Source organism: Arachis ipaensis, chromosome B08 (assembly GCF_000816755.2).
Source record: "Arachis ipaensis cultivar K30076 chromosome B08, Araip1.1, whole genome shotgun sequence".
NCBI classification, from domain to species: Eukaryota; Viridiplantae; Streptophyta; class Magnoliopsida; order Fabales; family Fabaceae; genus Arachis; species Arachis ipaensis.
This window is the reverse complement of record NC_029792.2, coordinates 11525930-11536891: the sequence shown is the minus strand read 5'-3', so window position 1 is coordinate 11536891 and position 10962 is coordinate 11525930. Positions and strand designations below refer to the sequence as shown.

General features: G+C 36.8%; 1 long non-coding RNA gene and 2 pseudogenes across 1 annotated transcript; 1 reads left to right on the top strand and 2 right to left on the bottom strand.

Annotated features, from left to right (window-relative positions):
- Positions 292-3046, top strand: LOC107613161 (annotated as a pseudogene).
- On the bottom strand, positions 1235-1656 carry LOC110265699. Its single transcript, XR_002351917.1, has 2 exons — positions 1513-1656; positions 1235-1368 (listed from the first exon to the last, which is right to left on the bottom strand). It is a non-coding gene; the product is annotated as an uncharacterized LOC110265699 (long non-coding RNA).
- Positions 3180-9312, bottom strand: LOC107613160 (annotated as a pseudogene).

Sequence of the window (10962 nt, the reverse complement as noted above, 5' to 3'; positions counted from 1 at the left end):
TATGAAGAAAGAAAATAAAAAAATGCTTTATATAAGAAAGAGAGAGAGAGAGGAAGTATTTGCTTTTTATTGCTAAGTGTATATTTTTTTTGCCTCGTTCATGCTTTTATAGGCAAACAAATACAATTTTCCACACTTCATTAATTGAGCTTTGTCATGAGAACTTTCTCCTTTCAGTATAGAAAAACTAAGCCGCCCATAAATAAGCATCCATCCTTATCTATCCTTGTTGTAACATTTCTTTTTTCCGATAGATTGAAAAACCCCCAATTTTAGGTTATACACTCACACACACTACACCCACACACATGATATCCCCCCTTTTTTTTTGTCAAGTTTGCACTAGACGAGACTTGAACTTGAGATCTCTTAGTAAAAAAGGAGAACATATGCTACTTGAGTTAAAGCTGATTGTACAACTAGTTGGTTTAAGTTTTGGTGCCTGCAGAAGGTTTTAAATATTTGATAGTGATTCAGAAAGATGCATAAGACCCACAACATTCGTTTTTGGTCAAGAAGACCCACAATTTTAATGTTTAGTCCCATTTAAATTTGGGCCTGTATTCGTTCTCCCAAGTCCCTAACATTATACATGCTGAAATGGTTCCAACTTAAGTGCACACTGTTAGCCAAAAAAGAAAAAAAAGTGCGGGTTCTTTGATGATAAGGCTTGTGGGTCTGTTCTACTTGGTGGTGAGTTTGTTGAGCTTCACTGGAGTGAATGCTATGCATGGAAGGGAAAGTAGTGGACATGAAGCAGTGAAAGGAATAATGATACATGGGAAATCTCACATTGGAAAGACTGATGATGATTTTGTCTGTGCAACTCTTGATTGGTGGCGTCCTCAGAAATGTGACTATGGAACATGCAGCTGGGGTCATGCTTTTCTTCTCAACCTGGTATTCTTTCTTTCTTTCTTTGTACTGTGCTATTTGAATCTATCTAATTATTATTCTTTTTTCCGCTTAAATTTTTCACTGCTGCAAATTATTGCAACATAATGATAACTAAAGATTGTTTCTGCTGCTGTGTTATACTTTTTTTTTTCTTGAGTTCTAAATAGTAAATATCATTCTGTGATGATATTCTTTTTTCCCATTTATGCAATGATGCTGTAGTGACTTCTCAGACTAACATTCATACATTTAGAATCTGTATGTAGCATAAAAGTGAGAGAGAGGAATTTACACCTTTTAATTTTCATTTCTTGGAGGACCTCAACAACAAAATATTGTTAAATGCAGTAAAGGGTAAGAAAGAATAGACATCTCTATAATATTCACAAGAAGTTACCTCTTCTTTCTTTTATTCTTTTGGGGACCACCTTTTTCCTGGGAGCTTATTAAGGATCATTAATTCTGAATATTCTGCAGCATTTTCACCATTGAAGATTAGGTTAGGTAGCACCTTGCAAGATAAGGTCATATATGGGAGTGAAGAAAGTCCAAAACCATGTACTCCTTTTGTTAACAGCTCCTCTGAGATATTTGGATCCACTGAAGGATGCTTACCAATGCATAGATGGGATGAGCTAAACAGCTTTTTCCAAAAAGCAGGGTAAAAATCAGTTCTCCCTTTTAAGTTGTTTCCTTCCCTCTGTCTATCTTTTTAGCACTAAACAAGAATCATCTTGTTATTAACAAGTTTAACATTAATGATAGGTATATTTCAGGGCTAAGGTTATCTTTGAATTGAATGCTTTTGCTGGAAGAACCATACAATCTGGTTCTGCAGTTGGACCATGGAACTTCTCCAATGCCAAATCTTTTATCCGTTACACTGAGAAAGAATTACAGCATTGCTGGTTGGGAATTTGGTAAGTGTATGCTCCCTCATTACATATATGCCAAAGTAGCAAGCATCAGTGTAATTGATTCAATAAGACAAATTATAAATGGTGATTTTAAGACTCATTATCTTTGTCACGTAGCAGGATTTCACATTGAGTTTCTAACACAAACATGGCAAGTCTTTCAAGTACTTTTTGCAAAACAAAAATAGCATGTCTCCCTCGATAGAATTAATTGTATAAATGAATTCCTTCTTGCTTGTGCAGGCAATGAATTGTGCGGGAGTGGAGTTGGAACAAGTGTTTCTGCAGAACAATATGCTTCTGATATTGCTGCTTTAAGAAACATAATTCATGATGTATATAGAGGGATTAGGCATAAGCCACTGGTCATTGCTCCAGGTGGCTTCTATGATGCAAATTGGTTCCAGGAATTTGTAAACAAATCTGGTAAATCTGTTGATGTGGTATCTCATCACACATATATAACCTCGGACCAGGTATCATCCACCAAATAGGAATTCTAATGTTATAATATTTGACCAATGTTTATGAATTTTGGTTATAACAAAAGCTACTACTTTATCTTACATTCAGGAGTTGATGAGCACCTAATTGAAAAAATTCTTGATCCATCATATCTTGATGAGTGGCTAGCACATTCAGTGGCCTCAAAAACATACTTCAAAAATCAGCAACCAAAGCAAAAGTATGGGTTGGTGAGGCAGGAGGGGCTTACAACAGTGGGCACCATCTTGTGTCTGATGCATTTGTCTATAGCTTCTGGTTAGTTTAACTAACTCACCTTTATTTTTTTTCATTTTTATTTTTATTTTTATTTTTATTTTGTCATTGGAGATTCTACAAGCATTTGCTCTAATGATAATACATCATAACACAGATATTTGGATCGGCTTGGAATGTCGGCTGTTTATGACACCAGAACATACTGCAGACAGTTTGGTTGGAGGAAACTATAGTTTACTAAACACTACTACTTTTGTGTCAAATCCAAATTATTATAGATACCAAATATTAAATTTCATAGTTGAAGGAGGACCAACATATTACTGTGGACTATTTAATTTTAGCTTTCAAGTGTCATTCTCTTCAGAAAAATATTGTGTACTCATTATACAAACTCGCACATACCTTTCTACCATTGGTTGAGGGTGTAGACTTATCATATGCAGATCACATTCTATCCAATGCTGAAAAGATGCTATGTTTAGCTATATAAAATAAAAATGAGTACAAAGATTTGCAATGTTTGTGTTAGAAACTCAATGTGAAATCCTACTATGTGACAAAAATAATGAGTCTTAAAATCACCATTTTTAATTTTACTCTTATTGAATCAATTACACTGATGCTTGCTACTTTGGCATATATGTAATGAGGGGCCACATTCCCAACCAGCAATGCTGTAATTCTTTCTTACAGTGTAACGGATAAAAGATTCGGCATTGAAGAAGTTCCATGGTCCAACTGCAGAACCAGATTGTATGGTTCTTCCAACAAGAGCATTCAATCCAAAGATAACCTTAGCCCTGAAATATACCTATCATTAATGTTAAACTTGTTACTAACGAGATGATTCAAAATCTATGAATAATTGGATATTATTAAGTTTTAAATTTTTTTAAAAGATAATTAACACAACTATAATAAAATCTTATATAATTCAACCAAATATATCAAATCACACATAATTCAAACACAAATTTAACATAATAACATACATATAAAATTTCCAACATATAAATTAAAATAAAATGAATTAGAATTATTTACAAAACTTATATACATAAGGACATTTAAGTAAATTAATTTTTTGTGGAGATTTCACATGTTCCCGTGGGGCGGGTACCGGTACCTCAATCCCCTCCCCCGTCTCCATTTATTCGTGGGGGTGGGTCTCCGTCCCTGAAGAAATTTTGCATGTCCCTATTAACCTCCTCGTCGTAGGTAATCCCAGCGGGTATCCATGGGCGTGGATTTTTTTTCCATCCCTTAGCATTGTCCATGATCACACTTCACAGCAATTTTCATGATCATTTCCTGCTTTCACGTTATACCAAGTGAATATTTGCATTTTAAGTCACTTAATTCCTACAGATATCCAACTTTTATCTAAAGTATCTATATTTTTCATTTCAATGAATATCTCACTTCAGATTCAGAAGGAGAGCTTTAGAACAAGGATTGAGTAACACGGGATGCTTATCCACTGGACTGCACTTTATCTCACTTAAGATTCAGAACACTTAAATCTACATTTAACGCCAATAACTGCATTGGCACCTACATGATCATCCAGCTCCACTATTATTGATGCAGCAAGCTAGACATGGAATGAAAACTAAGAAATATAGGGGAGTTAAAATATATTGAGAATTACAACATTTTTCTTTTATTTTCAATGGGACAGAACAGCCAAACTCTTAAGAATTATTGAATGTGAAATTTTAGAATTAACAAATTTATTTGAACCTACTCTTAGAATAATTGGGGCCTGAAATGCTTACAAATGAGATGGAAATCTTTGGCATAAATTCATTTGGTGTCTACAGCTTTTGAAAGAGGTGATGATGCATCACTGTCTTCAGATTTCTGTAGCAGCATAGACCTCTCTGGCAAAGCAAGGATCTGTTCTTCATTTTCAAATAGATGCTTTCGGTAGATACTATGCAATCGTCCGAAAAGTTGCTTCTTCAATGATTCAAAAGCCAAATCGAATCTTTCTAGTTGCTCCATGGCATTTAAATTATACAAGAATAAACCATAGTACAGATCAAAACTATCCTCCACCGTATTTTCCACCAAACTCAACAAAGTTTCATAATCCTTTGTGTTTATTGGTGTTGTCTCTAACCCCAGTTTTTCTAAAAATCTTCCTGTTGTGTGTGTAATAAACTGGGATCCAGCTGCATACCAATCATGTTCAGCACAAGACATTTCAACCATCCGGCATCCTTCACTAGCAAAAATGTCAAGAAACTGACAACATCGCAATATTCTTGATTCTTCGTTCCCAATTCTAACTTTGTCATAAACAAGAGGAAGGTTTTTCCAGCCATTCTTTCCACTCTCCGGCCCAAACATGGGATGTGTGCAGAGAACATCAAAATCAGGAGGCAAGTGTTGAAGGAAGAGGTTTCTAGGGAACTCTTTGACGGATAGTACATCAACAAACAATGTACTTCTCTTCAACCTTTGGAAAGGTAATGATTTAAGAACTTTAACCGTCGAAAGAATGAAAGTGCAGAGTAAGATCACTTCTGGATGCTGCTCACAAAGATCATCTGCATCGCTGAAATATGAAACCCCCAACTCCCGAGCCACATCAGAATAGTCTGTTCTAGAATACGCCAAAACCTCATGACCTTGACTAACTATAGTTTTTGCAAGAAACTGACCAAAGTTTCCAAAACCAACGATTGCAATCTTGAGCTTTGTGTTCTCATCAGACGGGCTAGAATTGTTTGAAACGGAACTACTTAGCAGAGCAACATCATTGGATCTGCATTATTAGCATCATTACTCATCAATCATTATTATGTATTAACCATTTTCCCATAACAAGAACATCTTCCGAATTCAAAATGATTATGTTGCTTGCTCTCAATCTCAACAAACACGAACACTCTAAAACATCAATCACAAATATTCACACAATGTAGCAAAAATTCCTGAGATTTTTCAAGTTCCAAATATCAAATACCTGGAATGCAGCAATGCAGATCCATTACGAGCTCGCCGGAGCAGTGCATGGCTGTTACTTCCATCCAGCTGCTACAACCTTTCACCGTCCTCCATCAACTGATTCCTGACCACGTGATGCAACCGCGCAATGAGCTGCTTCCTGAGATCCTCAAACGCCAAATCAAGCTTCTCCAGCATCTCCAAAGAATTCTTATTAAACATGAACAAACCATAATACAAATCAAAGCTATCCCCAGCAGTGTTCTCCACCAACCCCAACAAACTCTCGTACCCTTTCGTATTAATCGGCGTCGACTCCAACATCAACCCTTCAAGAATCCTTCCAACGGTATGAGTAATGAACTGCGAACCGGCAGCGTAACGGTCATGATCCTTGCAACTCATCTCCACCATCCTGCAACCTTCTCTGGCAAACACATTGAGGAACTTCTCACAGCGAGAAACACGGTGCTCCTCGTCGAGGATATGAACCTTCTCGAAGACGATGGGAGGCCGGTCCATCCGTTAGGTGTGGACTCAGGTCCGAACATCGGGTGAGTGCAGAGGACGTCGAAATCGGAGGGGAGGAGCTCAAGGAGGAGCTTCTTGGGGAATTCTTTGACGGAGAGGACATCAACGAAGAGAGTGTTGCACTTGAGGCGCTGGAGAGGGAGCGTGAGGAGCACGCGCTCCGTTGAGATTATGGAGGATCACTTCGGGATGCTCCTCGCATAAGTCGTCGGGGTTTTGGAAGAACGATACGCCAAGCTTTCTGGCTGCGGCAGAGTGGTCGGAGCGGGAGTGGACAAGGACGATGTGGCCCTGGCGGACTAATGTGGCGGCAAGGAACTGGCCGAAGTTGCCGAAGCCGACAATTGCGATCTTGAAGCGCTGGGAGATAGTGAACTCCTTGGCGAGCTTTGACTCGTAGTCGAAGAGCTGAACGGCATCAATAGCACGCACACGGAGGGGTCTGTTGGTGGAGGAAGAACAATAGGGATTCGATTTGGATGGTAGTGAGAATGTGGATGGAAGAAGAGAGTGACGGTTGAGGATACGGCAATTGAATGGGGTTGGAAGGTTGAGGGTTGCAATGGAGAGCATGATTGTTTCAGGGGCGGTTTTGAGTGGTTAGCAGTGGCCTCAGAGAAACAGTGAAGAGGACTCCGAAACCGTGGCAGTCACAACTCACAAGTACAATCAAGGTTCTGAAAACCGAACCGATCATCAAACCGCTCGAGCTACTGGTTCATCGGTTTAGAAGTTCAACTGGTTCAACCGTTGTTCAACTGAATTAACCGAATTATAATAAAATAACATCAAATTATAAATAAATATACAAAAATATAAATATATTCTGATATAAATCTTAAATATACACAAATTAAAAGTATAATTCCAATTAAAATCTCATAATCACATTTAAATACAACACGAGTCAAATATAAAAAACCAAATATTAAAGGTCAAAACTTATATAAGTATAAAATTTATATTATATGAAATTTAAGATAGTCACAAGAAACAAAAAAAAATTCATTGAATTAACCAAACCAATAATAAATATTTGATCATCTACTTATCTGGTTAATTGAGTTTATTCAGTTAATTCAATTCATCTATTTCTTCATTAAAAACAAAGATGACAAATTTATTTCTTCTCTAACAAAAGATTGATCATAATGAACAAATAGAAACTCCGAAAAAAAACAAAATTTTCAACATAATTTTCAGCTGATCACAATTTTAGCAAAATTTCAGCACAATTTTAACAAAGATTAACAATCTTTTTCCAAAAATTAACTAAAAAAAACCAGCAGTTAACTAATCATTCAATGATTCAATCAACACCAAAAATACAGAATATAGAGTACAGAATATAGAGTACAGAACAGCACTGGAGCATAGCTAATCATTCAATGATTCAAGTTAAGGAAGGAAAAGCTCTAAGATGGTTCAATCATCGCTAACAACCAGATAAGCTTTCAATCTTGCCAGAATCAAGCAATAATTCAGCAATCATCAACCACAATTTCAGATCTAAAACCAGTAACAGCAGAAATTATTGAAATGCACCATTCAATGCAACAAAAACCTATGCAGGATGCACTGTACAACAAAAGTATAGTTCAGGAGTTGTATATGGGAAAATAAGATAGTAAATCAAAAATAAAATTTTTTCACCATATCACCATATTTAAAAACTCATATATCCACCTTAAACTAAGACAAATAAATTAATCTCAGAATTAAGCCAGTCATAATGCAGCATAATTTGTGAAACTTAATGACACACAAAAGTCGGTCTTAAGACCCAAATAAAAGGGTGCTTATAGAACGTAATTCATATTTCCTAGCACTAGTATAACCTGATTCCTAATAATTCAAAGGCTAGATTTATTAATGCTATTGTGCTAGAATACAAGCTCTAATTTCCGCAACCCAGGTAGAAGCAGTCTATTTCCAGCATTCAAGGAAAGCAAGGTTGGGAATGTTTTGAACAAAATATTGGAATTCAATTAATTATTAAGATAGTCACAATTTATACCAAAAAAAATCACAAAACAGTAAAACACAAACCAGTACATCATCAGCTCATCACTACCCAAAAAGATCACAAAACACAACAATAACAGCAGAACAGAGCAGCCAAAGCTAATCAATAATCATTAATCAAATAATCATTCAATAATCATTCAATGATTTCTGAAAAGAGCATAAAAAAGAAACAAGAACAAGTAAGCACTGACTGCCGCGGATGAAGCTCAGAGAGACAAGCCCTGACTGCAGCAGACGGTGGCCCATGGCTGCTCCCTACGGCAGTGGTGGAGGCTAGGGTTTTTCTCTTGGTTGAGCTTCTGATCTCTGAACTCGAAGGAAAGAGATTGGAGTGGAGAAGGGTTTTCTTCAATAAAATCACAAAACATTCAATAATCAATTAATCATCATGTGATTTGATTTCTAAACAGAGCATTAAAAAAATTTAAAAAAAAAAACGAAGAACAAGTGAGCAGTGAGCACTGACCTTCGGTCTGAGACGGCGAGAAAATTAGTAATTATAATGAAGCAGCAACACAAATTCGCCAACAACAGAACCAACCGCAACAACTAGAAAACTTCATGCCAACAATAACTTCAGAATCACAACAACAATAACTTCAGAATCCAATTTCAGAACACAAACTCAGCTCAGAATCTTAAAAATTAACTAAAAAATAAAGATGAAACTGAAGAAATGGCCTACTGGTGAGACGCCGAGGTAGGAACGGCGGTGACAGAGTGAGCTCGGAGAGAGTGTGAGCTCGGAGTAACACGGCGCTGACAATGACCTCGTAGAGATAGAGAGAGAGATCTTGAAGAGAGAGACGCCGAGAACAGAGCTCGTTACGACGAGGAGACGACAGCCGAGCAGGAGCAGTTCGCGACGGCAACGTTAAGAGCTCCGAGCATAGATTCCACCGCGAAGAGAAGAGGGTGAGTGGCAGAAACGTTCAGCGACGGCACTCTATCAGTCACAAATCCAGTGGCGACGGCGAGCTCTGGCCCAGGAGAGGAGTTCGGCGATGGTAGGAGCTGCTGCCTGCTGCAGCTAGTGGTGGCTGGCTGATGAGTGTTGATGATGAGTTGATGATGAGCGGGACTGGGGAGGCCTTTAGGGTTAACTGGTTAAGAGAAGGTGAGTGAGTGAGTGGAGGCTAGGGTCGCCGTTTGAGGTTGCTTTCTGAATCAGGAAGGGGCCGGAAGGAGGAGTGAGTGAGTGAGGCCGCGAGGGTGCTGCAGTTTGGTTAGGGTTTCTTTGAAGTTTGAAACAAAACGTCGCCGTTTGGGGAAATTTTTAATCGGTGGATTTCGGTTCAGTTCGACCGTCGACGGTTCAACAACAGTTTTCAATTTAGGTGGTTATAGCTTCTAACCGAATCACAAATTTTGTCGGTTCGTAGTTCGAACTTATTTTCAGAACCTTGAGTAGAGGGGCTATTTGTAAGAATATTTTAAGGTAAAAATTCAGGTACAATCAATTTCACCAAAAATTGATAGTTGAAAATCGTTAGATAAAAATTTAATCAAATTAGTGAAATCATCTAACGACTCTTAGTTGAAATAGACTATACCTGAGTTTTCACCATATTTTAAATATTTTATTTACCAATATATGTAATTTGGATGTAATTTACGTTTTTGCATCTTATTACTTATCTCGTTTACCGTGTAAACGAATTAATTATATATCGTTTATACTGTAAACGAGATAAGACACATAATATGTGAGAATTGACGTACTCCACATATCGTTTACAGTGTAAATGAGATATACTCATAATTAATTTGTTTACACTATAATTCTATAAACCAAATATGTGTTTGTAAGTATAAAAATATAATTTTTAAAATAATAAAAATATTAATAATTTAATTTAGAGTAATACCCCAAATAAATCCCCAAAGAATTCACGTTTAGACATATTTGTCCCCAATAAAATTTAACTAAAATTTTGTCCTTGACTTTTTTAGCTATACACCAGATACGTCTCCACACCAGGTTGATTCGGTCAGGTCTAAGGTTGACGTCCTAAAAAACGACGTCGTTCTCCTGTGCTCCAATACGACGACGTTTTGTCCAACAAGCACAGGGACCAAACTGTCCTAGAAGTGACACGTCGATCTTAACCGGACACGTCAACCAGGTTACCTTCACGTAAGATGTCAACCTTAGACCTAACTAGGTCAACCTGGTGTGGGGACGTATCTGGTGTATAGCTAAAAAAATCAGGGACAAAATTTTAGTTAAATTTTGTTGGGGACAAATCTGTCTAAACGTGAATTTCTTAGGGATCTATTTGGGGTATTACTCTTTAATTTAGATCGAATGGAATATTAACAAATGTTGTAGTTGCATCATTAATTTGAAAAAAAATTCAAATATAGGAGCATTTTGTATGGGTGTTCATGGGTCGAGTGAAATCGGGTTTGATGTGACCCAAACTCGACCCGCAATATATATAACGGACCTAATTGTTAGACTCGAATCCGGCTCTAAACCCAATGAAACCTACATACTTTCGGGCCACGATTATACCGCGTAAAAATCGAATGAAAATCAGGCCGTTAACATTATTTTCTTGTAAGCTAGCACGTTGAAATATCCAAATTTTCAACACTCCAACTATTATTTGACATGGTAAAATTCACTTAGAAAAATATAACAAGAACCAACCATTTTCTAAAATTAAAGTATAACCACAATCAATATTAATATTGTCTAATAGCACTAAATATTTAAATCAATACAAATAACACAATATTATGCATCTAAAATCTTATAATGACTAATAACACAAAATATTAAAATTTATAATACTTAAATTCCACATAAGAATAACTATCATCCATCACTAATAAAACAAAATATGTTGTGTATGATAATCGGACCATTAGATTGAGTTTGGGTGATCCGAACTATGACCCG